Here is a 6,909-nt window from a genome sequence, read left to right as displayed (position 1 = left end):
TATTTTTATGAAATATTTGATATCACTACCTTTTACAGGTAGACTGACACAATTAGTGCCAGTCTTTGTAAGCGCAATTCAACTACGGGGAAATATGTTGGGACAATTAAACTAGTTTTTTATCCAATTGGCTCAAACGTTGAATCGAAAAACGCGCAATGTACACTTTCATTGAACTTCAACGTGTAGACACTTGGTAACCAATATGAACTGTACAAAATAGTATGTTCAGTGTACACCAGGTATAGATTGTACATATAGATTCCACCGTATAGTGTTTCGAAAAGTAGAATGGGTGAATCTTATTACACGTAAGTACAATACAGTTTAATGCATATCATATAAATTGTAGCTATAACCAGAGGTATGACAAACTTTAGAGCTTCAGTTTCTCTACATGTATGTAGGCGATTTTGAAATCATACAATTAAGGATTTTTACTGTAATGTTGGAATATACTAGTATACCTTTGTCATCATCTCATCTCTCATCTGTAAAAGCTTCTTGTATATAACAGGAACACACTTTTGTACACTATATACACACGGATGATCAGAACTGTAAGGGAACGAACATCTTCTACTGCAATATTGGAAAGGTAAATCTTGTCACCTGTTGAGTCACCTGTTCTGTCTGAGCCATAAAACAATTATTTTTTTTAAATTACCTCAGGGTGATTCTATTCGTCACCTGGCCTGTGTAGTGTCGTACGTAAACTTAACCGAGATTTTGAAAGTGGGTTCTAAAAGGGGTGGGGGGTCTAGAAAAAAGGGGTGTGTCATAGTTTAATATTTCCTCATTTTCACCAAAATTTTGCATGAAATTATCCACATTAATCCAATTATATCATTTTTAATACTTCTTTTTTGAATATAACAACCAAAGAATTTTGATAGGCTATTATAAAAGTCCTTGGATATAATTATATTTACTGGAAGGATCTGCTTACTAGTGAATGAGTTTTTTTTCTTTTAATTTATAAAAGATTTTTATAATTTTACTAGCGAATTGAAACCGTACATGTAACAGGCAGTTATAATTAATTACAGGTCTATGCGTGTAACTGTCACCAATGATTTTACAGTCCATGCTTTACTTTACATTACAAAACCGAATTACTGCAGCCCGTGAAAGAGGTTCGCTTGCATGGAGGTTATTTTCTGATATGGCACCATCCTATGGACGAACGGAAATGCCAGCATCTTACGTTAGATCTGGGTATTAAAATGTACACGTACTATGTTTAATCAAGACAAAGTCCCGAGAAAGTGCAGTTTCATTCGTTAGCCCAAGGATTTATATTATATATAGCATTTACCTAAATTTAACTCGCTAGCTATGAAATAACTTTTTGTACAACTATTTACTACGTTACTGGAATGCTCATCTTGTGCGTTCCTGCATCGATATAACAACAAGTGTTATACGAAAGGATAATTACAGAGGAAACCTCGGATATGTATTGTCAGTCAGTGCCGAAACGGGGTGCCGAAATCACACATGACACAAGACGCTTTTGTATACGGTTCATTCCCCGCTATGACCTCGTCCCAGCAGCGAGATAAGTGTTGATGCTGCAGTCGTTCAGAAACTAACGAATTCAATACAGCAATGAATGCATACGTCAAGTTCCGACTACAGTAAGTTAGGAGTTGTACTGCTTCAGAAAATCTGCATGATTTGCTCTGACTACTCTGCTCCTGAAACAGTTTCCTTCTTCCACAGTCACAGGTTATTGTATCTGAAGAATCCTTTTTTGAATTAGGTTCACTGTAATTGTAATATTTATTTATTAAAGTTACCGTGGTCAGGGAATTTATATTACAGGGACTGGTCACTCCTTACCAAGTTTATAATATGGAGTAGGCATTGCCTAAATCAGCGAGCACCGTGAGCTTTACTGTATATGTACCGTCTTTGCAAGACTTATAAAAATAATAATGATCATAATGGACATTACAAAGTGGGGGGGGGGGGGGGGGTGGCGACCCGGATGAAAATTTTTGCTTCGCAAGTGCAATATTTTTATTTATATTTAACCAGCAAGCAAAATCAATATTTCTATTTATGTCTTGTTAAGTAATGGGGAGTTTTTTTCAGCTATACTTATTTAGTGAAAAAATGAACACCCAGCCCTTTTTACAAATTTCTGGGTCTGCCCAGCATATAGCTACTTATCTGTCAAAGAAGAATTAAAGTATTTGTAATCAATTCAACCTCATTTGAACATTAATTACAAGAACAAGTCACAAGTTTTCAGTCAGTAAAATAGACTTACAATTTGTTTACTTATAGTACAAAACAGGCACTACCTGACAATCCTGCAAAAAGTTTTAACTGGATTTGTTGCTTAGCATGTGTTCCTAATACATGTTAGTTCTTAAATAGAACTTAAAATAAGATAAGCTGTGTGCAAAGATTGAATTATGTTGATTGGCATTTGTTTTTTGTTTTTTTTTGGAGGGGGGGGGGTCAATACTAACAGAAATTTTTCAACAGAACCATATTTAACTGAATCTTTACGCATGTGGCTGGCATTTTAATACTTGTACAACTAAATTTGTGTAGCTGTATTTTTATTTTTTCAGAACTTTAAGTGAAGACTTGTATTTAAAAGAGAGACACTTACACATTTCTTAGAGAAGAATATTGACCAATTAAAAAGGGCGATTATCATTTGACACATTTACTGTAGCAGTAAGTACTTATACATGCAATACTCAGTGATTATTAAATAATTAAACAATTTTTTTTCATCCACAGGTATGCATTTTTTAACATAATCTTGATGACATTGTCAATAGGCTGAAACAGTTTTGCTTTGAATACACAGGAAGCTTTCATGACGCACATTTTAATAGAAAGCACACTTAAACTCACAAAATAGTAGTGGAGATGTTTGATTTTGTTTTTCGTTTAACAGACTATCAGAAACTTTCACGCATACTGTTTGAATGATTAAAAAGTCATCTAATTTTTTATATTATTAAAGTTGGAAAGTTAGGCTTTATGTAAAGATATAATATATGCACTAGACCCATAAAGGGAGATAATTAAACTGATTGGTTTTTAATGTGAAAACCTTGTTAGCACAGCTCCTCCAAAACCACTCAAGGTATTTTAAAAAAAAATTATGGGAAGAAATGCATCAGTAGAGATTCAATGCAGTACTTTTAGCTTTGTATATTGTAGGGACAACCTGATAATACCAGATGACTATTAATACATTGACCAACCTGATGGATTGGGTTTTGGATCCTGTAGTGTGAGCAACATGTGATAACTTGTAATTACAGGTATTCCTATATATGCATGGTAAAGCATTACTTGTACATGATTTTGATGGTTTTTTTTAGGTAATCAGTTTACTTCAAATTGTTATTAATGTTTTGCACTCTGTTAGTTAATTGAGCACAAGAAGCATATTACTTGTAGTTAGTTTTTCAACTTAGCACATTAAGTTCTGTCTTTATACATGAATGAGTTCCATATAAATCAGAATACATTAATAAGTTATAAATATTTGTAAGAAACCTTTAAGAGTTGAAGACCTACAGATTATGCTTTGCATGGCTTTGAAAAGTGAGGGGGTGGTTGTTGCCTGCTGAAACTGACCAATCACTCTCATAGTAATTAGTCAGCCAGTAACACAAATCATGTTTACATTAGGTTGTTACTTTATTATCTTTCAAGGTAGGTTTTTGATAATTGACATGTTGTTAAGCATTTTTAAGATGTATAGCCTTCTACATGCTCTAGGGTTAATTACCATTGACCTTGACATCACATTTTTGTGCTTTGTTTGCATTTTTTTAAATTAAAAATCTACCCAATACTATGACATTTTTAGTTCTTAACTATTTTTAGGTATCATTATTGGTTGGGATTTTATGGTCAGAATAGCTATCGGTATACAGCAAGAAATTCCTGCAAAATTTTAGGAGGATTTTCACATTATATTTAAGAGCAACACTATCATGATCAGATCATCACTACAAAGTGTGCAGTACATAACATGAGCTTTTTCTATTATTACCATCAAATGAGAAATTGAGAATCTTCTTTTGGTGATACTGGAGTACAGTTGTAAAGAAATCATCATTGCTACCTATATATGATATATGTACATACATGTACTTGTGACTGCTAATATTATTCCCACTGAAGCTAAAGTGTTGACATTCAAGAAATAGTTTAGATGTATCAGCCTCATTCACAGAAGGGTAAAATTGGAGGAAACTGTAGGGGTTTAGACATAAGCAACAAACATGTAAATTTTGAAATAGGAATGTAGTTACACGTTTATTCATCGGAAGAAATCAATTCATTTTTTTCAAAACCCCACCATTGCAAAAAAGGTTTTAATTTTTTTAAATAATCATTAATAAATGTCTGCCGATTCAGGAAAAACTTAGAATATACATTATTGTACCTTACTATGATTTGATGTGCTATAATGTGTATCAAGCATTCATTTTCTGTTTAAGTAATTTTATATCTGTTTACATTCATGACAATATTAGGTGTTTTTATTATGTCTATGTTAGCCAGATTGGAATAGTTTATATGAACTGTGATTCTTGCCCATGATATAATGTTCAAAATGATAAGTTAGACTTTGATTCAGACATTTAATTCCTGTCAAATTGCATGGGCATCTATTTCATATCCTTGGAAATTATGGAAGAAGGTTTAGGCGTTAATTTGCTCATCTTTGCCAAAATTTTGCACAAAATCAACCCAATTTTTACACAAAAGGGGGGTGTATTAAATAAAGTTGATTTTGCATTTTAACACTTTTTGTTTAAGAATGGACATAAAATGCCAAAAAATACAGATACTTTTGTGTTGAATGTGGATATGGTTATGAATTGTGATGAAAGACTAACCTTTTTGTAGTTATTCAACAATATCAGTACTTTTGCAATGCAAAAAAAAAATGAACTATATTTTGTTATAAAGCATGTTCAAGAAATAACATTTGTCAAGATAATTTAGCTTCAATTCTTTTTTAAGTTGAATAATTAATTACATAAAAACATGCATATTCCTTATAAAATTTAATAAAGTAATAAATATACTTACTAAATGTGAGAATGCATTGGTTATTACTTGCTTATAAATAATAGAGACGAAAATTATTTAAATTCTATAGCTTTATGCAATCTACACACACATTTGTACTTTCTGGTATCTTATCATAATACCTCTTCATACACATGTACCCATTTTCATATATTTCTTACTGTATTGATTTACAAACAAAAAATCCTATGGGACAAAAATAATCCCATGGGACCAAAAAAATCCCAAGGGTGAAAAAAAATCCCATGGGACACAAAAAAATCCCATGATTTTTAAATTGAAACTATAAGTTTATTTTATCAAAAATTGTAAAATAAAATGCATTTCATTAAATCCCATGCGAATCTGCATCCAATGGTTACTCACATGACAAGTTAGGTTGAAGAAAAAGTGGCGCAAGATTTGCAATTCAGTGTTTTGCAAATTTAAATTGTCTTTTGTTAACAACCTTTGTTTTTGCTACATTTACACTCAATTTCCAATCAGTACAATATTTTTCAAAGACAGAAAGTGCCTTTAGTAACTCTGGTGCTGACTCCGCAAAAATAACAGTATCGTCGGCGTATAAAAGAATAAACAACTTTATATACATATTTCACTCAACATTTTTAAACCATCCACAGAGTTTTCAGACAAATATTCTTCCAAGTCATTAAGGTATAAGACAAAGAGAAGGGGAGATAATTTTTCTCCCTGCCTTACACCAATTTCACAAGGAAAGAATTCAGTTATTAATTCCCCACTCTTAACACAAGACTTAATATCAGTGTACATATTCAATATAACATTGAACATTTTCCCACCAATATTATTTTTTACAAGTTTTCGCCAAAGTCCCAGCCTCCACACAGTGTCAAATGCCTTTCTAAAATCTACGAAGGCACAAAATAATTTTTTACCCGAATTCAAATATAATGAAATTAAAGCATGCATGACGAACATACTATCCTGAACAGAATAACCCTTTCGGAATCCACTCTGGGCATCAATAATAATCCCAATCTCATCTGACAATTTATTAAGTCTCGAATTAAGAATAGAGGTAAACACTTTTCCCAGATTTGACTTAAGACAAATTGCACGGTAATTATCTAAATTGCTTGGGTCTCCCTTGTTTTTGTATAATGGTTTAATTATCTCTGTTAACCAAGAGTTTGGAATAATCCCCGCATTAAGCACCAGATTGAAAAGTTTCATATAAATAGGCAGGAATTGATGTACCGTGCTTTTTATGTATTCATTAACTACTTCATCGTCCCTGGGAACTTTACCATTGCATAAATTTTTCACTGCTGACAAAATTTCGTCTTCTGAGATTTCCCTATCTAAAATATCAATAATATCGTTATTCTCTATATTGTTTAATAGATCTTCAATATTGTCTTCCTCTGCGTCATCGCTCTTATTTAGCGATTTAAAATATTCATACAACTGTTCAACTGTGATATTTACATCATAACGACAGCTACATCTGCGTATACTTGTATATATGCGATTGAGAGCAAACCAGAAAATATTTGCAGGTTTCGATAATCAAATACAATTCGAATTATAGCTTTTCCAAAATAGGGTTGGCCATAATAGTCTGCAGGATGGCGCCCAGATGTTTACGAAAATTACGTCATCAATATTATCCATAATTCTCGGATCACTGTAGTCACAAGAAATTATTGTTTACGACATAAGGTTTTACGACATTGTCGTAAACCCACTTACGTCTTTGCCAAAATTGTGCAGGTTAAAATTTTATTGTCATCAGTACATTTATTGATTATTATTTGTTCCATTCTGTGTACATGTATCATTTGGTGAAGATAAGGCATT

The 6,909-nt window shown here is 32.3% G+C and overlaps 1 long non-coding RNA gene across 1 annotated transcript; it reads left to right on the top strand.

Annotated features, from left to right (window-relative positions):
* The first annotated feature begins 1,043 nt into the window (after positions 1-1,043).
* Positions 1,044-5,092, top strand: LOC148607572 (uncharacterized). Its single transcript, XR_015915228.1, has 4 exons — positions 1,044-1,640; positions 2,589-2,697; positions 3,193-3,296; positions 3,868-5,092. It is a non-coding gene; the product is annotated as an uncharacterized LOC148607572 (long non-coding RNA).
* The last annotated feature ends 1,817 nt before the right edge of the window (positions 5,093-6,909 follow it).

This window comes from Perna viridis, chromosome 9, assembly GCF_037379345.1.
Source record: "Perna viridis isolate PV_CMFRI_1.1 ecotype Kerala chromosome 9, ASM3737934v1, whole genome shotgun sequence".
NCBI classification, from domain to species: Eukaryota; Metazoa; Mollusca; class Bivalvia; order Mytilida; family Mytilidae; genus Perna; species Perna viridis.
This window is presented reverse-complemented; position numbering and strand designations above follow the sequence as displayed.